Consider the following 21,983-nt stretch of genomic DNA (forward strand, 5'->3'; position numbering starts at 1 on the left):
AAACCGGTCATTGCAGTATGAAAATGCAGTTGACATGCATTGGCATTGGTGCGCCACAACAACCATCCTGAAAAGTGAACATCAGAGAAATTTAAACTGCCATTTCGAAACAGTACTTGTAGTTCGTCGATTGTATGATTGGTGTGTTTACGCCAATTATCATACTCAGCCACTAAGGGAATGGATGGAATATTCACATTTTGGGCTGTAACCAAACCAATGCAAGTAGTTTGGTGCACTGTGTCATTTAAAAATAATATTTGATTTGGAATGAGACAAGCACGATGCAAAGCTTCGGCTCTCTGGACCTGCCAAGCTTTGGTACCTCAAATCGATTTCAAATCAATGGTTTCTTTCCAGTGTTCATAGCCCTGTAATGCTAATTCAGTTCTAAATGAATTCGATCGAATAAAGCAACTTTGTGTGTGTCAACATAAATTTAGATTAAGAGAGCAATTTCAATTTAAAGAAATAGGACTCTGGCTTGGACGTGTTGTAATCAGTAAAATAGGTGAACTTATTCTGAAGGTGTTTTGGAACTTCCCCTGAGGGGAGTGGGACAATGTTCCCACAGAGTAAAATTAAAAACAGGTCTAAACATGTTTGTTTTATGACCATAATGTTGGTAACAGAATAAATCAGCATAATTGGCAGGATTTCAATACAAATCTTCAGCATTAAAAACAGCATAATACTTTAAAAAGGAAAACAACAAATGTACTGCCTGACATCCCAATCGTCAGAATGTATGTCCTGTGTTACCACATCTCCTAAGGAAATGCGAAACAAGTATGGAATGTTGAGGACTTCGGTCGGACCATGGATTTCTAATGTAACTTAAATAATGATTATATCTGGAGAAACAACAAAATCATACCTCCCGAAGGGTTTAAAGACAAAATAATAGACCTAGGGAGAAGCCTTACAAAAACTATGGTCGAAACCAAAGTCAAGAACTGCACTGTTTGTGCCAATAGTAACAAAACAAAACACACCCAGAAGGCACCTCTATCCCCGGTTTCCATTCCGGACAAACCATGGGAAAAACTGTCACTGGACATCGGTCCGATCAATAAAAGAGGTGTCATCAAAAGATTTGCCTTTGTTCCAACTAATTGTCACTCACGCTGGGTCGTCATCAAAATGGTGAAGCAAATCACAATTGAATCCCTTATCAATTTCCTGCGAGATACGTTTGCAACAGAAGGCATTCCGTCCACCCGGGTCACGGACAATGGAGTTCAGCTCACCTCGTCAGAGATGACCAACTTCCTGACTGGTTTAGCCATTTCCCACCTTAAAACTGCTCTGTTCTGAGGAAATATGAAATATCCGAATACCGCGTCCATCTTGTATTTTGCCTCCATTTTTGTATTGCCATTACCCAGGCCTGACTTCGAGGTAAGCGCTCGGGCTCCCTGTCCCTGAACGAATACAAACGCTCGCTAAAAAGCAAACTACTCCCTGTTAGCTTTGCGCAAGAGAGTCAACCTAGTACACAAAGATGATTGTGCGAGATCCCAGCCCCGCATTGTGGCTCATGTTTATAGTTATGTATTTTAGAGAACAATGGTCCCTATTTTGGAAGGAAAAATAGAGAAACAGAATAATCATACGCTTAAATGTATCGTATGTCTTTTGTCCAGCCGGACAAGAATTTATTTTCATATAGGTTCAATTAATTGTGATTCAAAACATTGAATAACAAGTGGGCACAGCCGTGACCCACAGAACACAAGACAAACCAACGAAAAACAGAATGGCCAAAGGCAGGGTATAAAATATGTCTGTATGTTTGTAATCACTTATGACAGACTTTAGATAACCATTTACACACCATTGATCATTACAATATTATAAAATCATATTGCATATGGTGTTTTAAATGTCGACGACGTTTTGATGCTATTCACAACAGTATAAAGCATCATCTTCAGGACAAGAGATAAATCATTGTTGTCTTGAACTTAATCACATGTATAGCCTATATCGCATTACATTATTAGGCCGTCGGCTTTCTTCGAAAAGTTTAATTCCAGATATCGATATATGTCAGTGCCAGATCGCACTGGGGGCTTAGGGTAAAGTGAAAACTCCGCTGGGTGCCAAGTTGCACCACTTGAGTAACGGCGGAAGGTCAGGGCACAGAGGCTCCTGCTCACGCTGAATATGTTTATTTATAGTTAGGCTCATCTGTCCTGTGGTATAAGTCATGCAATGTATTGATGATTAACTATGTTATAAAAGATATTGCACGAGTGAAAAACAAGAGCATTCGAAGATCACGCCGTAATCTGACAAACAAGAGAAGTCACTGCTGATTGGTTGAAGTTTTGGTGTGTCTACCACTATAAAAGAATGTACGCTGCGGATTGAAGCAGCGGTCTCCCGAGAACTTACTTTGTTGTACTTCTGGGACTACTGTTCATGGCTGCAGTCAAATACATGTTTACTCTTTCTCACGAAGAGAGTGTTCCATGTCTCTGTGTACCTGGACAGGTGAACTCGAAGATTTCAGGCGTCTCCTGCGCCGCCGGAGCATAATTAAAGTCCGGTTCTTCAGTACTGCCCTCGGGCCAACGGCCTAGTCGAAAGAGTAAACGGAATGGTGAACGAGAACATACAACTAGCTTGCATCAACCGTCTACCTGTTGAACGTGCTCTACAAGATGTGCTCTGGGCATATCACACGACTCCCAACCTGATCACGGGTATCTCTCCTTTCTCGTCACTCAGAAGAAGAAAACGCAGTACTAAATTCTTATCCAACTGGATCGGGGGAGAGGTGACAGTGCACTCTTATGACAATGTTAAATCCAGAATAGCTCCTCATCAAGCCAAGTACAAAGTTCAGTATGATTACAAGCCCGGAGCCAAACCCCAGAGGTGGGCCGTAGGAGACTGGGTAGCTGTGAAAAAACCCACACTCGCTGGGATCACAAATCCAAGTTCTATGAACCCAAAAGAATAGCTGAGATCAAAAACAACACAGTAGTCCTTGAGAATGGGCAGAACTGGAGCATGGACTGCCTAGCGAAGAGCCCAAGCCCAGAGGTCACTCCTCACGCTAGCTCGCAGCCTTCTGTTGGCTCCGAAGAAGTGACAACTCACTAAAGGAGCTGCATCAGAAGATCCATAGTTTCACCAAAATGGCATAAAGACTTCGTGATGGAATAACTTTAACCTTGATTTTTCTCCCTTGCTTTTTAGGGGGGGGAGATGTGTTATAATTCTTTTATTCTCTAGGTTTATAAATGTGGGACTCTTTGGAAACCTTGTTCTTGGTTTTCCCCTAGTTCTCCGCCCGTCCTCTTTTTACCCTCTTGGTACATTCCTTCTGTTAAGCCAGAGGCTGCCTTGGAATGTTGACAAGAGCAGCCTGACTGGCAGAGTTTTAAGTGTGCTGTGCCCTGTACTCGCCCTACCTGTGATGGCAGAGTGGAGGCCGTAATAAAAGAATTCTTCACTTACCTGTTTCCAGTCCACTTTGTAACAAGGTGCATAATCATCCATGACCACTACAGCATCAACATCGTCCCCTCCACTAGTCTGGACAATTAACATTTTCCAATGGAAGTGTTTTTAAGATAGTTCTCCCCTCAGAGCCTAGATTGTATAAAATAGCTTTTTTTAGAGTTGAATGTTTCACTATCAATAGCCTTTTAGTAGGCTTCACAACGTTTGTTACTCTTTCCATGAGGTTATCTGAGTAGGGGGGTTGCTGCCACTCTGTCAAAAACTGGGGCACAAAGTACAATTTGCACACAAATCCAGTAATTTGCGTAATGTACCTTGGAAACTGGTATAGACTACTTGCACAGTAACGAAGGGCGTGCCTGTCACCGATAATGCAGGGGCAATGATAATAACTGATGTGCCTGTCACTGTAATTCAATCAATCAATCAATCAATCAATCGGGGGTTCGTACAGCACGGCTACTCACCCGTGAGAGTCTCAAGATGCTGCAGTGCAAGTTTACTAGCTAAAAATGGTCTGCTGAGAAGTGAGACCGTTCAAACATTGACGCCATGTTGCACTCGTGCAACGTGTCTTGCGAAGGTGAGTGGAGCAAGTTATTTCAGTCACCGATGGGCAGATGGAGGCCACAGGGCAATTCACACACGCAACCAATGCACCGGGTGATGCGTGGGCAAAACAACGCCAGCCCTGCTGGTGTTGCTTTGATCTCCGAAGGATACATGCCCCACACTGGGCAGTGAGTTGCCCACGCCAGGCGCAGCACCCACCTGGTACATGGAGAAATGCCAGTCCAGAAACAGTGTGTATCGCCAGGCACGGTCCAGGAACAGCGCGCTGATTACATAGCACCAAGAATGGGGATGTTGGGACAGACAGTGGATTGTCACCACTGAAAAGAAGCTCAAGGCACCAAGTAAGGAAGGGTTTGACTTTATTAAAGCAGTCGTCTGAAAACCCCCGGCAGCAACTGCCATCAGAGCCCTCGCCCACAACATTCGCCCAGGAACCTATGTATGCCACCGCTTCTGGGTACTAACGTTAGTTAGTCTAACGCCTGATGGGTGGTACATGGCTGGGTTGCCCCAGGGACCAAGCTATGGCCTTCAAACCCCAGGCTGGTTAAAGGTTTCACTTATGAGATGGGTGGAATTCATTTCCTATGAGTTTGCCACCTATGGATACAGATGGTATCTGACCGAGCTCTCATTCACACCTGGTCCACTCACAGTTACACTCCTAAACCTTTCCCTGGAATCTGCTGCAACAATAGGATGGACAAGTCCTTAAGACTGAAGACAGCTCACCTTCAACGTCTGGTAAGCGGCTGCTACGGCAGGGGCTTCTTGTTCTGGTGGGTGTCCCTGAGCTGGCAGGAGGTGACGGCGCTGACGTCGGGTGAGCGGGCGGCAAGCACGAGCGATCTAACGCTTACTGGCCGTGCGCCCCACGCGCTCCGCCTCGCGGAAGGCACGAGCACCACTCGTCAGTCAGACGCCGCACGCGCAGCAACTCGTGGCAGTCACGCGCCCCCCTACGGTGACCGCGCGTCAGCGTCCAAAGAAGGTGAGCGGCGTAGGAGAAGATACATAGACATAGACGGGGGACTGCGGCCACCATTCGAAGGGCGGCCCCGAGTAGCAAGAGCCAATCAGAGGGCCAGGTTCAAACCGCCGCCGTTAACAGTTAACGGCAGAGGAAGGAGCGGATTTAATTGGTGGTGTTGAGTGTTCGAAATAATACAAATAATTAGGGACGCTTTGTTCAACTTGAAAAATGTAAACGAATTTGTTAAGAGACTCAAACGCACACAACAGGAACCTTTGATCACACCGGAAACATCAAAGACACCGACGACAGGGGAAGGAAAAAAACAAGAGACGCAAACACACACGCACCTGGGGCCAAGGCTTTCCATAGCAGAGTCCTTGCAGTGCAGATGACCAGCTGTGTGAGGCGCTACACTAACACAATCAAATGCGCACAATGGCAACACATGAAAGAAAGGAGGTACCATGCTTATAAAAGAAAGGAACAAGATTTACAGGTCTATTTTCAATATCGCTGGAAATCCAAAGGCAGGAGGAGCAGCTGGGCAAAGAAGAGAAGGCGAGCCTTCCCATACATAAACAAAAGCAACAAGCAGGTACAGGCACCAAAGTGAAACACAAGCAAACATTCACACGAGCCGGAAACAAATAAAAAAAAAAGTCCACAAAATGAGCAAATTAACAATCAGTGTAAAGATACAGTACTTGGCCGCTGCTATGTGGGAGAAAAGGAAAGACAAAAGGAGGGAGAAAGAGAAGGATTGACCACCAGAAGGTAAGGTTTTTTAGGGACGTTGAAACAAACAAATGAACAGCAGTGGGCAGGTCCTAACCTCACAAAGAAGTACATACTAACGTATATATAATAGGTCTCGAAAGCTTGACCTAAACAGGGGAGTTTAAAACTTGGCAAGTAGTTTTTAAATGACAAGTTGAAGTGGCAGTAAACTGAGTATACGGGCCTGGCAGTGGCAGGCCTGACACAGGTTTGAAAGGTTACTTCTGTGAGTGGCACAACCAGTACTGCAGCCCACTAGTAGCATTTAACTTACAGGCCCTGGACGTGAAGTAAACCACTTTACAAGGGACATATTAGTAAATTAAATATGTCAATCATGTATACACCTATTACACTTGTTTATAGAAGACGGACATGCACTTTAGCACTGATTAGCAATGGTAAAGTGCTCAGAGTCCTAAAACCAGCAAAATCAAAGTCTGAAAAAGAGAAGGAAGGCAACATGTTTGGGGTAACCCTGCACAAAGGGCAATTTCCAACACAGTTTCCTTGGAGGTGGACCTGGGGGCACCCATTCTAACAAATCATGCCATCATAGCCTGTATGACTGGCCTGCCTAAGTTGTGGCATTCGGCCATTATTGTTTCCATGTTCAGAAAAGGGAATAGGGCTTCTCCCTGCTGCATTAGGACCATATCTCTTTTGGACTCCTCTGTGAAAATCATCAGCAGGGTTATTCTTAATAGAATCATGTCGTGGGTCACTGATAAACACAATTTCTGATGTTCAAAATGGGTTCAGACATGGTTTTGGCACTCAAGAGTATTGCCTAAACCTATACCTTTTAACCAACAAATATACTTCAGCTAAAGGGACCCTGAACTGGCTTGCGCTTTTGATAGTGTGGTCAGATCCAATTTATGGGAAGTCCTTTTGTCTATGTATACTCTGGTTTGGTGCCCAGTTTACGTGCTCCCCATTTCAATATCAGTACCTCTGTCAGATATGGGCCGAATAGTGAGTGAACTGAGAGTTTTGGTCTGAGTCTGAGTTTTGGTGCTCTTCATGGCCAATTTTATTTCTCCTGTATATCAAAGGCCTGGACGCAGCTCTGGCAGATGGGAGCAGGGACATGCCAACCGTGAATGGCTGGTATATCCCTATTCCTTTATATGCAGAAGATGCGGTTTTAATGTCCAGAAATCCAAAAGGTCATCAGCTTTTGTAGGATTCCTTTGTTGGTTTTATGGATGTTCTGGGTCTAAACACGAATCTCGCCAAAACATTTGTAATGCCCTGCTGTACAAGGAATTTAGAATTGCATTGTTTTGCCCTGCAGGGAGTACCTTTAGGAAGAATCAATGAATTACCATATTTGGGAGTCACTTTGACTCGCGAGGGTCTTGAGCTCCATGCCTGCAACAGAGATGTTTCACGTTTTGTAACTCAGCAGGTTATCTGCTTAGTCTGGCTTCAAAAACAAGCAATAAGCCCCTAGCGGTTATTGTTGAAAAATATAAAATGAAGTGTATGCCCACCCTTACCTAAAGTTCTGGTCTGTGGGTGTACAAGACTGTTAAACTGCAGGAAGAAGAGAACAGCAAATGTAGGTGTATCCTTGGGGTGAGGCAAGAGTCGTCAACATACGCTGTTCATGAGGAACTCGGTCTACCATATGTTGCCTACGCTATGAATGTGGCCGCATGATGTTATGGTTTTCCATCTGGCGCAACCCGAAGGCCTCCCTAAATAGGGAAATAATCATGGATTGTCTTGTATGTGATATGGGGCCTTCAACATTCCATGACTTAGATATATCAAAGATGTGAGCAATAAATAGATGGACCCAACATCTTTTTCTCGCCTGGCGATATCACTTTCTACTTTCAGCGACCTTAGGAGAATGAAAGATTAGTGGTCCGAGCTGAGAAAGCCTGCTCACAGAGAGTATCTGCTGGTCCAAACCACCACTGGTCTGAAGCCTTACCTGGCTACGGTTTCAAAAGGCAGGGATAGTTCCTTTGAAACAAAATGAGACAGGGCCAGATTAGATGGCAGCTTTCCTTCCCTTTAGGCCAGTTTGACCCAAATGGCATTCTGGTTTTCTCATGTTATGAGCGCTCATCTGAGTAGGTGTGGCCACCTTTCTTAAGAATGCGCTACAGCACAGGCACATTTTATTGTTTTAACTGGTCGAATCCCCCTGTCATGTTTGAATGTGCCTTGGATTAGTTTATTGACTTAATTGCTGAGGGTATTATTTGTAATTCATCGTATATTTGTTTTGTTGGGTTGTTATTGGGCAACATTTTGCTGTTCTTATCTGGAGCTGGATGTAATTGACTATGACCCTGGATGCATTTTGCATGGTTTTGACCTTACATCCTGCACTTTGCACTTTCCTGGACGGTCTATATTGCTAGTGAATTGTATTTATAATTGATTTTTCCTATGATCCATCTGTTTTTTATCATCTCATGTATTTTTGTTTGTTTTTATCTGTTTATGCTTTCATGGTTTGCTTTCATGAACTGAATAAAGCTAATGAATGAAAGATAATGTCATTTAATTTTTCAGAAGAGAAATAGAGAAATATATATCAGTGTGGTCACAAAGAGTACATCATTAAATTAGTCGTGTATTTAAATTTAGATTTTCTGTCTGCAATTTAAGACCTCTCTAGAACACCTCCTTACTTCAAAATTTAAAATCTGATTGAACAACCTCTCTTTTTCTTGCTTTGTAGTCCTTTGTAGTGCTCGGTTTGACATGTCATACATTACAATACCTCCAATTTAGGTGGGAGACTTCACATTCTTTAAGGTAGAAATATGTAATTTACCTTTCATTTGCTCTAAACATTCTTGACTCTAATGCAAGCTGATGGTGGAATCAAATTCATATTTGCCAGTACTACTGATTTAGGCGGTAGGCTCTCCGCCCACAGCTGATTCTGAAACCTAGCTTTCCAAAAGATATAAGTTAGTTTCCTTTTGTTGCGGCGTTCAGCGCTGTGCACCCCATTTGTCCTCCAGTACTGATCGTCATATCTAGTACTCCATTCAAAATATGAATGAATACAAAAATGTCATCTTATACTATAGCAAAAACAAACACAAATAGGGATGACACAAATATAGCCATAAAAGTGTATATCAAAACACAAAATATTGTCTACCATATAAATATATAGAAAATAGAAAAAAATAGAAACACAATATTGACTAAAATAATAAAAGAAAAAAGTGTCTTAAATTTTAAGCTTGATATTCTTTAATTAAAATAATATAAAAAATAACAGGCATGGCCTGCAGACATATGAGCATAGCATCTGCCAGATGACCTCAGCGTGCAGGCCTCCTTACGAGGAGCTCATAGACAAGTTGGTGGCCCATGTATGCTCTCAGTTGAGGCGCTCCTGGCCCCCAGGAGGTGTGGTGAGCAGGTTAAGGGGGTTGCCAAGGCTTGAGATGGGCATGGGGGTGAAGGACACAAGCAAGATCTTCCTGAACATGCCTGTGCGCCTCCCAAGGTCGTCTTTCAAGCAATTCTCTCCCTGAAGGAATAGAGAGGCCGTCTGTGGACGCCAGTGCAACAGATGCAGGCCACAGATCGCCTGATAGCCTTGTATGTGCCCACACTGTGATGCACATGGAGGCCCTCCTTCACAGAGCAGCAACCGAACAACTTGTGGAGGAGGCCTAGTTTGAACTGAGGACTTGGGTACAGCTCTATCCACAGATATTCCGGCCCGCTTGGGGGCCAGCCCTGAACATCGCTTCTGGCATCTGTTCTGATGTGGCCCTCCCAGACCAGAGCGCAGTGCTGCTGATACAATCCTCCGAACCCCGGGACCTAAGCACTCTGTAGGGGCCTCACTTAGCAGCCTTCTCCCAAGGCACTTATGAGAAAGGAATCGAAGCAACCAAAACCGCTCAGTGATTGCGGGGGGGGGGGGTGATAGAACCATTCACCATTGGGCAACCACTGTTCCTGACCCTTGCCAAATCCTCAGCGTCACCGAGGGACAGCACAGGCGTGACTTCAATGAAAGGCGATGGTGGGACCCCCAGTTACCAAGGAAGACCTACAGGCATGCATAAGCAATCTGCACACTAACATTTCGAATGTGGTGACTACCCAACACCAAACCTGGTGGCAGGCTTCTCCGACATAACAAAAGAACTTCAAGCCCTAGGGGAACAGGTGTCCACTAACGAGGATGACTCTGACACCAAAATGGAGGATGAGATCTGACATCAGTGGGAGAAATGCTCTGATCTGGAGGATTGGTCACGTCAAAACAATATACGCAGCCGTAATGTTCAGGAAACTGAGGAGGGGGATGATGTAGTCCATTTCTTTAGGGGCCTCTTCAGACATGTCCTCAAAGAAATGCCTTTATTTGATATTCCAATTGTCCAAGCCCACAGAGTCTGAGCCCCTAGACCTGTGTCTCGAACGAGTCTGAGATGCATTATCCCAAAAGTGGGTTCCTCACAGGTGAACGGAAAGACAGAATAATGCATGAAGCAAGAAAATGAGACCATCTCATCAACCAGGACCAAAACATAGACTTGTATCAAACTACCTTGAACAAGTGGCACACTGCAGCCCTGGTGGCAGTGGAAATGCACAGGCAACACATTTGTTACCGATGGACTTTCGCATTTCCCTCCTAGTTTCAGCTAGAAGTAAACCCATGTGGTGCACACTTTGGATGAGGCTCAGGAAATCCAGGGCCCATCCTTGAATCACTGACTGTCCCCGATAAAGGAAGAGGACAACCTGAGATGGAAGCCAAGGGATATATGGGAGAAACCCAAACCACCACTCCCAACTAATCGGAAATGATATAAAGCGAATTTGCAGAGTATTGAACTATGCCATGGATATTTTCCTTGGAACAGCTTCTGAAATTCGCCAACTGTTGTGGAGACTTACTTTACGGCCCTAGAGAGGCCCCTAGCAGACAGACACAGATCACAATGTGACTCATCATTGCAATAGGGATGTATCTGATCCCTACCCTTGGCAGGAGGATGTTGGGGGGATGACTGTGGACTATTTTGTGTCAGAGTCATCAGAGATGGTGTTACAGGAGCCATAACCTCATAGATGATAATGTGCACACTGCAAGACAGGTTCAGAGTATATTCGGGCACCGTTGGATCTAATTACATTACTGGGAACATGGTCAGAGTAGTCTTGTGGAGCATAAACAGGCTTAACTGCCTATTAAGCGCTGTCAAATGTGGAGGAAGATGAGGGACGTACATCCCGATATCCCGTGCCTACAAGAAACAAACCTAAAAACCGCTGACACCCACCTGATGAAACACAGGCTCTAGCCCATGCAACCGTTTGCAGCCACTGCAGAAAGAATAAGAGGAAAATGATTGGGAACCATAGCAACTCCCAGGTACTTACCACAATCAGCTGGCAAAACACTTATCAGCACCTTAGTGTTCTCAAGAACCGATTACTGTAACTCACTTCTTTTGAACGCGCAGGAAGGAGTGCTCAACAAACTACAAACAGTACAAAATGCTGCAGCTAGAACCCTACTATCTATCCCTAAATTCACATCCATCTCCCCACACATTAGGAAACTTCATTGGCTCCCCATCAGGAGCCGAATTAAATTTAAAGCTATGTGTATAGCTTATAAAACCCTGAACAATGTAGGGCCACAGTTCCTAAAAGAAGCTCTCCAGCCAGTCGAACATCACAGGACTCTACGATCGTCCTCAGCCTTCATGTTGAAAGTCTCCCGAACAAGAAGGGCCAATTGGGGAGATAGATCATTTACTATTGGTACAGCTAAACTGTGGAACACCTTACCACTTTATATTAAAACTGCCCCCACGCTTCTAAAATTTCGCAAAAGCCTCAAGACATGGCTATTTTCCACATGCTAACTCTCCCTGCTAAACATAAGTGAATTCTATGAACTCCAGCGCCGAGACACCCGCATGGGTATTTGATTGCGCTTTAAAAATTGCAAAAAATAAATAAATAAATAAATAAAATAAATAGGAACTTTAAAGAGGGCTGTTACATTTACTTAGTGAGGAAGCACTGAGGTCTTCCCTGCAACAGCCTCAAAATCAGGGACAGGAACTATTCCTTGCCCACGTCTTGACCTTGCTTGGAGATTGAGACCTGTCTAGCTTTGTGTGGGTTGGTGACTTCATTCTAGTCCCTGACGCCTGATTGGATAGCCACCCATAACACCACTATCTGCATAGCACAGTGCCACTAACCCTGTTCGGGAGATAAAGGAGCTGGGCCTGGTAGACCTATGTCCCAGCAAGCACCCAAATGACACAGAATCCATGTTCCTCAGGTCTTCCTCGCATATTGATTTAATATGGGGTACTTTAGATGTGTTGGAGGATACCAACTCTGTCTGACCACGCTTTAATTCGATGGGAACATAGGAGATGATTGAAATATAAAGCCTGTTAAGACTCGAGGTTAGACCAGTCTCATTTGAAGAACAAACCAATGAGACCAGCTCATCGATCAGCCAGTATTTTCAGATAAACTACTCTACAGAGACATCCCCAAACACAGGGTGGAATGCTTTCAACACGATTAATGGCAGGTGAGGCAGTGGCGGCACCTCCGCTAAGGCGGAGGAGCGTTGCCTCACTGCTCATAAGCAGTGTAAAAGAGAAAAATAAAATCATTACTGGATTTATCATCATTTTATTTTCAGTATTGTCAGGTGAGGGCGAGGCGGGGCTTGGCTCCCTTGACGTCAGGGAGAAGGAGTTGTTGCTGCACTCTAAAGTACGCTTGACACTTTGGGGGCCCTCTCAGGCCAGCCAAAACATCATGCCACTTTGCATGTTCTCCTGGGTGGAGAACATGCCCAGGCTCTCATTCCCTGTCTGAGCACCGAACCACGGCGCTCAAACCAACCAAACGCTGCATTGCAGTGTTGTGATTGGCTCTGGGGAGCCTGGGTGCTTACCAATCACAACTCTGCATTGCAGTGTTGTGATCGGCTCAGGGCAGCCTGGGTGCTTCCTGGAAGACGAGCAGAGGAGACAGGATGTGGGCAAGACGGTGGAGAGATGCGGCGATCAGGTAAGTGATTTGTTTATTTTACCACTGCCCCGCCACCCCCATACTGTACCGGCCGCCACTGAGGTGAGGTATCGTGGAAAGAGCACACCTGCACTGCTCTACAGTGCTAATTAGAGCTTCCCTAGAGTCTGACCTGAAGGCATCATCAGAGCTACATAGATGCACAGGATCCATGAAATATCGGTGGAAAACCATGCGATGTCAAGAATAGGCTGATCGCTCTCCTTGCCACAGAAAAATCTGAAAAAAAATCTCTGCTGTGCTTGCAGTTGCAATACTGATTCTATGAGCATGCTAGTAGAACATGATCACACCTTGCACAACAGGTTAAGACCCAAACAACCCATGAACAAATCTCTACAATACGCAGTGAGGTGATATTGTGTCTGGAACAAAATACCAATAAGATTACGGCCTATCAAGAGTATTATACATCCCTATACCAGGCAGACAGGGTATCACCAGTAGAGGTGGAGACCTTTACTTTAGCAGCACATCTGCCGGTCTTATCAAGGCAAATAGGAACATGCTGGAGGAACCTATAACATGCTGGAGGAACCTATAACTGAGGAAGGGCACTAAAGCTCCCCAGAAGTTACAGCCTAATACATTCCAGAGTCCGGAAGGACTAACAAATTGCTTCAGCAAGCATTTAAAACCCATACTAATCCTGTATTTAGTAGAGCATTTAACTCATTCCTATGATCCCACACTTTGGCCCTGACGATTACAGAGGCCAACATGATTATTATAGAGAAACCCGTTAAGCCACTCAGAGTTGAGGCTTACTGCCCAAAAGCACTCCTAAACACGGATGCCAATTTTTTCCCGAATATCCTGGCTAACAGATTTGCACCACACTTGCCATTCCTCATGAACCCGGATCAGTCGGGTTTTATCCCACAGAGACAGGCAGCGCATAGTATTAGGATGGTACTACATAAAATTGAAAAAGCCAGCAGTAGAGGGATCCCCATGTTGATCGTGTTGCAGGATCCTGAGAAAGCGTTCGAAAGTGTTGACTGTAGTTTCTTGTCTAGAACACTCAAAACAATAGTCCTGATGCAGGTATGGCTGGCTGCTGGCTCTACTTACCCTACAGAACGGGTACTAGTCAGTAGAGAGAAATCAGGAAAGATTCCATTATATTAGAGGCATACGCCAGGGCTGTCGGCTCTCTCCCTTCCTGTTCGTCCTAGCAGTGGAATCTCTTTGATGCGACTATTTGCTAATACACAGAGATTGTGGGTATGCCCTTTGGGAGAGAATGAATGAATGAAATAGTTTTATATAGCGCGTTGCTTCCCTGAGGCCTCGTAGCGCTTGTGACCGTGTGGTGAAGGCAATCGGTTAGATCGTGTTGCGGAAAAGGTGGGTTTTGAGAAGCTTGCGGAAGGCCAGATGTTTTGGCTCACCGCGTAAAGAGGGGGGCAGAGAGTTCCAGAGGTTGGAGGCGTTCAGGGAGAAAGAGCGTCCACCCCACTTGGCACGCCGGACTTTCCTGGTGGTGGCGAGGAAAGCTTAACTGGAACGAAGATTTCTTGAGGGCTGATGAGGGGTGACCAGGGAATGAGAAATGAGCGGACCAGATTTCCACATGGCTCTGTGGGCCAGGCACATGGACTTAAACTGAATTCTGGCCCGGATAGGGAGCCAGTGAAGTGTCCAGAGAGCGGGCTTTGCCGATTGTCTCTGGGGGATTTGGAGCAGAAGGCGGGCTGCGCAGTTCTGGATCACTTGGAGTTTTTGCAGGGTTGCCTGCGGAGCACCCAGGTACAGCGCATTCCCGTAATCCAAGCGGGAGAGTATTAAAGCCTGCACCATAATTCTCCTGGCGTTGAAAGGAAGCAGGGGAAGGACCTTCCTTGGCATCCTCATCAGGCCAAAGCAAGCCGCCGCTAGCTTTGTAGCCTGATGGCCAAAGCTCAGAGAGCTGTTGAGCCATATGCCAAGGCTCTTTATCTGCTGCTTTGGGGCGGGCATTGGGTTAAGGCATGTTGGCCATAGATTGGTAGACGGGGGAGATGGAAGTTTTCCCAAGAACATCAGCTCAGTCTTGTCGCCATTTAGTTTAAGGTGGGACTGTTTCATCCAGTCGGCTACTGCCTCCAGGCAGCTACCTAGAGAGCTAGATGAGCCCTCAGGATGGTTCAGGGACACCACCAGCTGTGTGTCGTCTGCATACGTTATGATCTTAATACCAAACGGAAGGACTACCTCAGCTAAGGGGGCCATATAGGTGTTAAAAAGTGTGGGGCTCAGGGAGGAGCCCTGAGGGACCCCACAACTAAGAAGCCAGAGGTTAGAGGAGGCGCTACCTTCGAAGACCTGGAAGAACCGGTCTTTGAGGAAGGACTGCAGCCAGGAGAGAGCAGAGCGAATGACTCCTAGGCTTGTTAGATGGGTCAGCAGGATATTATGATCAACAGTGTCAGAGGCGGCACTGAGATCAAGAAGGATAATGGCTGCTGCACTGCCCTGGTCCAGAAGCCTCCGTGCCTCTTCGGTTACAGCAGAAGGGCTGTCTCTGTCCCAAAGCGTGGGCGAAAGCCTGTTTGTGAGACATGGAGAAGATTGTTGGACTCCAAGTGCTGCACTAGCGTGGAGTTTATGTGTCGCTCGGTCAGCTTACTTAGCCAAGGAAGGAGGGATATGGGCCGAAAATTGGCCATTTTCGAGGGGTCCAGGCTAGGTTTCTTCAGGAGGGCCCTTACCTGGGCACATTTCCATGCAAGGGGGACTTTCCCCCTTTGAAATGGAGGCATTGGCGATATCCAAAATGACTGGGCATATGGCATCTGAGACTAGGGAGAGATGTCGTGGGGGGGCAGGGTCTGAAGGAGAGCCCGAGGTGACTAGTCATGAGTGCTTTTAATGTGACCTCATCTAGCAGGGGGAACTCTGCTAGGGAGCAAAATGGGTTGGGATGAGGACTCCTTATGTTGGACTCGGTGTGGTCGTTCTGAGAGGAAGGGAAGGATTGGGCAATCAGTTAAATTTTTAGGTGAAAGTATTCAGCTAGCTTGTTACATCGGGCGGGAGCATCCTCAGGATTGGGGATTTTTTGGGGTGTGGTGACCAGGGACTTAGTGATGTGGAAAACCTCCTTAGGAGAGTTTTCTGCTGCGCGGATCTTCTCCTCGTAGATGGAGAATTGAGCAGTTTTTATTTCTAACTTATAGTTCCCGATTGACTTTTTGTAGGCTAATTTTGTCTTTTCGGTGGTGTTCAATCTCCAGCTCCTTTCCAATTTCCTGCAGGCTTGTTTGAGCTCCCTTAGTTTGGTGGAGAACCAGGGTGCTGTTTTTGGGGTGGATTTTTTATGGAGGGATCTTTTCGGAGCTAGCGTGTCCAGGGAGTTTTTGATCCAGAGGTTAAAGTTGTTATTTGCCCTCTCTGGATCTGAGCTGGTGGGCAGGACGGATTTCCCCTGGAGATTGGACCAGTGGCTGGCCGAGAGATTGGACCACTTCCTTACTTGCACCTTGGTGGTGCACTTGGGGGGGGGGGTAGGGGGGGATGCTGGTTATGGTGTCCCAAGTAATAGGAATTAAAGAGTGGTTGGTCCAAGGGAGGGTGCTGGGGGTATCAACCAAGCGGTTCTGTGCATTACTAAGTACGGGGTCCAGGAGGTGGCCTTTTAGGTGGGTAGGTGCGAAGCCTTTCTGGGTGATTTGTAGTGCTGATAGGCAGGATAGGAGCTCTATAGTCATGTTGTCCGAGGGGTCATCAAGATGGATGTTAAGGTCCCCCAGAATCATGTAGTTGGCTGGGGCAAGAGCTAGATTGGAAACAGTGGTTGGGAGTGCCCTGAGAAATTGTCCTGGGGGGCGGTAAAGCAATAAACCGGAAAAGGTGCAAGTGGGCGAAAATTCTAAGGAGAAGTTCAGGTTTTCGCATTCTGGCAGTTCCTCGATAGAGGACCGTCAATGAAGATGATCTCTGAAGATGATCGCTAGCCCTCCCCCTCTTCCTGTTTTGCGATCTGCTCTTTGGATCAGGTAGCCAGGTGGAAGGGTTTGAGGGACTGTAGGGTCTGCTTCGTCCTGGAGCCAGGTCTTAGTGAGAAATATTGCATCAGGGTTGAGGTCTATTAGAAGAGCGAGTTCCACAGAGTGTTTGGGTAGGGAGCGACAGTTCAGTAGATAAAATTTAGGGGGGGGCTGAGAGAGGGGGCCTTCTTGCTGACTAGTTGGAGCCTAAAATTACAGTGGGAACAGCCGAGGGGGTTATTGCCCCCAGCACAAAATCCACCTGTTTGTCGACCATATACTGCTCACGGCCACTGACCCACTTAGATCCATCTCTAAATTTGCAGAAATCCATTCGGACGTAGTGCGATAGTTGGAAAATCCGACAATTGTGTTGAATACTTTACTTATTTGGGCCTCTACATCATTCCAATGTGGAGTAAGATAAGGGTAAAAAGGAAGTGTTCCAGGTCACAAATGTTGTTTCATGGGACCAACAAGTATCAGTTACTTCAATTTCTGTTAAAAAAGTTTACTAAGGGTCCAGTAGAGTGAGTGCATGACAAAGAATTTTGTTTGTAGCAACAAGAGGACAAGTTTAACCTGAAGCAGGAGGGTTCCGATCTTACCCCAAGTGTCCTCCTAAGGTGGAGTTATACCCTTATCATTGAAGTAACTGGACCATTTATTACAGAGGCTGAATGTAAACTGAGCTTAACTCTTGTATATTAATTTATAAATCTTGGAAGCTACATATCCACCTGATTGGATATGCTTGACGGCAGAGAAAAAGGGAGTGGAATCCAATTGGCCCACTTTAGAAATTCTTGTCTAGAGCTTCAGAAAATCATAAAAATCCCAGACCCAACTGAGTTCTCTATTTGAGTGGTCAGTTGTCAAGATTGAATGCCACTGGATCTATATGGGTGTGATAGTGATGGATGGGCCCCATGGACGATCTCATAGCTCCCTAGTCATGCAATACCCCTGGTCTGTTACTGTTCGGACATAATTAGATCAACCATGAACATATGTGATTCCCTCATGAGGAACCACAGCTTGAACCATGTTTCCATCCCCCTTTACCCTATTGTCTGGCAACTTAGACTTCTCTTCGGGTATAGAGGGAACCACCTTTGCAAAATGGTTAAATGTAGGGTGCAGAATGCTTCGTGACATTAGCCAAGGGGCAGGGGACATTAAGGACTAAAGTCAGTGTAAATAGACTATCACTTGCATGAAATAGATTGAATACACTACTTTCAATTAATGCACTGGGGTCTCTGCCCATTAAATAAACTAGGGGCCACTAGACCCTGAACAAAGTGGTAGAAACTATTTATGACATATGACTTTCTCAAAGTGCTTATTTTTGCTGGATGCATCATAGGGTTGCATCATGCCCTGTGAGGTTTTGTAAATTCAGAGTAACTCAAGGCAGCGTATCTTTGCCATGCGCTACTCTGCACCAGGAAGGCATTACATGGGTGGAGAGTGGGTGTGCCCACTCATTTACACATGCATTGTGGCACATTCTCAGATTTACCATGACACATAAACCTAGGAAAGCATCACATTTGTACACCTTCCAGATAGAGGAAACCACAAGGAGAAATATCATATTTCTCCTATTTTTTCCTCTTTCTAAGTGTGCTGAAAGGAGTCTCTCCACTCAAAATACATTCAGCAGCAGGAGTAAATTGTTGTAGAGTCAAATACTTGCTTATATGAAAAAGGAGTATTTATATACAAACACAAAGTAAAATGCTGCATTCACAAACAATGCACACAGTCCCCTGAGGTCAGGGCTCTAGTGTTTTATATGGGGGTTTCTGAGTCAGGCTCCCCTGTGGCTAGAGGTAGTGGTTATTCCCCATTCACAATAGACGACATTCAGGTAAAGCCCCGACCAGTGGTCTGAGTCTCAGGAGTCCCACTCCCACTCTTTATTAAAGTCAAAAGTGTTCCAGCGCCAGAACCATATAAGGTGTTAGACCTGTCTGCTTCTGGGAAGACTCTAACCATCGTGATTTATTTTTGTCCCCCTTAGCCTCCCAGAGTTTCTATTTTTATTTTTACATATGTCCATCAGGAATTTTTTAATGCTGTCAGGGGGCTAGGTGTTCCTTGGCGATGACGCCATTTTTCCCTCATAACCTGTGAGGCCTAGTCAGCCCCCTTGAAAATCTAGGGATCTCCAGAAACCTAAGATGGTGTCCTCCAACTGCCATAACGGACACTACTGGAGGACAGGTCCATAGGATAACATTAGGGAACTTTCTAGAATTGACTAGAGACTTCTGCAGGTCTCAGGCCACCCTATATAAGGCCAGTGACCAGCAGCCATTTTGTGCTGACCCCAGAGTAGAGGAGTGAGGCAGTGGTGAGAGGAGGTGGACACACTGAGAGCGGCTAGTTTGTCACTGAGGCTGACAGTTACTTCAGAAGATTGTTCCCCCTATCGCCTCTGACCGATCCCTCTCCCAAAGACAACAACTAATGACAAAGAAAACGAGTTACTGGAGGAAGAAGACCCTTTTATTTCAGGGCCCCAGTAAAACCACTCAGAACACCCTTAATTGGGGGTATTTCTGCAAGTCAACTCCCAGCGCTGTGCTTACCAAGTTCGTGGAGTAGCTGAAGTGGAGACGAGTGTCTGTGGCACCCTGGCGACCTGAGGAGCGTAGGCGCCGTGTGGGGACATCCTTCCTGTGAGGCTAAAGTGAGGAGGGACTGAAGGGAAGCAGCGGCGCTGCTCCGACCGGCATCGGGACCCCGGGGGCACCGGCCGCGTCAAGTGAAGGAGGAGGCGCGTCCGCGCATGTCCAGCACCGAGACGCTTTGGTGAGGCAGGAGGGGCCTAGGTTCGAGCAGGCCCAGGAGAGTAGCGTCTACCCCGAGAGGCGAGGTCCACGGAGGCGCCAAGGAGCAGAGCGACGTGGGAGGCGGAGTTCAGGAGAGCGTCGCGCATGCCCGGTGGAGTGTCGTCTCACCACGGAGGAAGCTGAGGAGAACCGGTGGGACAGCCTCACATCAGGAGAGCAAGGAGCGAAGGCGCCGATCGGCAGCGAGGCCCCCTCCCATCGCCAGCGGTGAAAAGCGGAGGCACAACGGGTAGAGAGAGGCGCACACCGCACCTTCAAGCTCCAGTCACCAGAGTCAGTGCAACGCGCTGACTACCAACCCGATCCCTTCGGCCCAGCGCTACACAGTGGGAGCGCGCCTGGAACAGAGAAAGCTCCTCAAGCCCCACAAGTAAGCCGGGTAGTGGAGGGGGAAGCGGGGGACGGCAGTGTTGTATGCCGAAGGAGCCAGACAGTGGGGAAATAACCCCAACAAGTAACTGAACAAGGAACCGGCCAATAACGAGTCAAACCTTTCCATTAACTGTACAAGGGGAAAACAAGCTAGTGAACTGGCCAATAAAGAGTCAAACCTTTCCATTAACTGTGCAAGGGGGAGAGAAGTGAAAGTGGTAAAGGGAACCACAAGGTTCCTGGGCTAAAGCCCTTACAGAGCTTTGGTAGCGGAGGGAGTAGTTCCTCTACCAGTTAGGGGTACCTTGCTAATATTATTGTGTCTTTCCTTTTAGTCACATTACTGGTGTTTAAATGCTGTGAGGTTCTACAACCAGGTCATTCTGTTGGGCTGAGCAGTGCTTAAGAGCTGTGGGGTAATGTATCTGCAAATGTGTCTTTAAAAACATATTACTCTGCCAGACTGTATTTTGCCTTCCTGTAAAATTATTAGTGAAGTGTCTTGTGTCCTAAATAACTACAGAACCTAAATGTACCTTTGATTCTCAAATTCTGAGCAGGAAAAATATTGAAGAGTAATTTAAATTTCATGTGGATGTGTATTTGATTGTCTTTTATCCCTGACTAAAAAGCATAACAAGAAGAGCATATTATTTTTATAAAAGGTATCGGTATTTTTCCAAACAGTGGTGTTGTGTCTTTATTTTAGTGGTTCATCACTGAGTTACTGTGGGTAAGATTTGTAAGTACTTAACCAACGCTTGGAGTTAGCTGTAGACCACTACTGTGCCAGGCTACCATATGTAGGCTTGGGTAATCTAGGTCCAACATAATTGGTGTTTCAGCGGTGGGATAACGGATTTGTACTTACACTCACTTATTAGTAACGCAGTGCTAACCACAAGACCTCACCTGGAGTTTTCTCCCTGCGGCCCTCCTAATTTATATTTTTGATTTTTCTAAATTTACTTCTGGTGGTGGGTGGAGGTTAACCTCAAGTCACTTCGTGGTTTTCTCCTGTGAGTAATTTTATACCATGGCAAAGCTGGAGGTGAATCTTAAAGAGTTGGAAGCCAATACTGTGGCCCAACTCAGGGATTGGTGTCAGCAGAACGGGGTATTTTTCAATAAAGGTGCCAAGAAAGGAGAGTTGCTGACAAGCATAAGGGCATGGTTAGAAGCTCGCCTAAGGGAGGAACCAGAAACGGAAATGGGTGATGGGGACACTGTTACTGAGGCTGCATTGCTGAACCAAATGGGGAGAGGGAATCTTCTGACAGGTCCCAGGCTACCTTCAAGGGCAAGCAGCAGTGTTTCAGACAGGGGCTTAACCGAAGCCGAGCTGGAAGATAGGAGGGAGGAGAGGAGGTTGAAAATAGAACTAGCCAGGATGGACATGGAAAGGGAGGATAGGAGGTTGGCACATGAGCGAACCATCAAAGAGATGGATTTACAAGCCCTAAACCGAGGATCCCCCAAATCAGAGAATGGTGGCAGCGATACCCAGACCAACATCAAAGAACCTAGACCGTACCTACCAAAAGATATTATGGCTTGTTATGTACCCAGTGACGACATTGCTAAGTGGCTAGCCGCCTACGAGGTCTCGCTAAGGGCCCATGGGATTCTGGAAGTCCACTGGGGAGGTGGGTTATACAAATACATGCCCCCCACTGGCAGGGATACTTTGTTGGCTCTTGACCAGAGTGAACAGACCTACTATCCGGCTATGAAATCAGCGCTGCTCAAGAAGTTTGGGTTGACCCCTGAGAAATATAGGCAAAAGTTCCGGGGTAGCTACAAGCTGGGCACGCAAAACTGGGTAGATTTCTTGGACTACGCCAGGAAGGCCCTGGAGGGTTGGGTAAGAGGCAGCGAAGTAGGAGACTA

At 46.2% G+C, this 21,983-nt stretch overlaps 2 long non-coding RNA genes across 2 annotated transcripts in view; one reads left to right on the plus strand and one right to left on the minus strand.

The window, feature by feature from the left end:
• The window catches only part of LOC144773608 (uncharacterized), a 65,714-nt gene extending 60,813 nt beyond the window's left edge, over positions 1–4,901 (minus strand). Inside the window, exon 1 of the long non-coding RNA XR_013600021.1 lies at positions 4,786–4,901. This is a non-coding gene — a long non-coding RNA (uncharacterized LOC144773608). The remainder of the gene's footprint in view (positions 1–4,785) is intronic.
• Positions 4,902–5,163: 262 nt separating this feature from the next.
• Positions 5,164–21,983, plus strand: part of LOC144773610 (uncharacterized) — a 358,494-nt gene continuing 341,674 nt past the window's right edge. Inside the window, exon 1 of the long non-coding RNA XR_013600023.1 lies at positions 5,164–5,803. This is a non-coding gene — a long non-coding RNA (uncharacterized LOC144773610). The remainder of the gene's footprint in view (positions 5,804–21,983) is intronic.

Source organism: Lissotriton helveticus, chromosome 8 (genome assembly GCF_964261635.1).
Source record: "Lissotriton helveticus chromosome 8, aLisHel1.1, whole genome shotgun sequence".
NCBI lineage: Eukaryota > Metazoa > Chordata > Amphibia > Caudata > Salamandridae > Lissotriton > Lissotriton helveticus.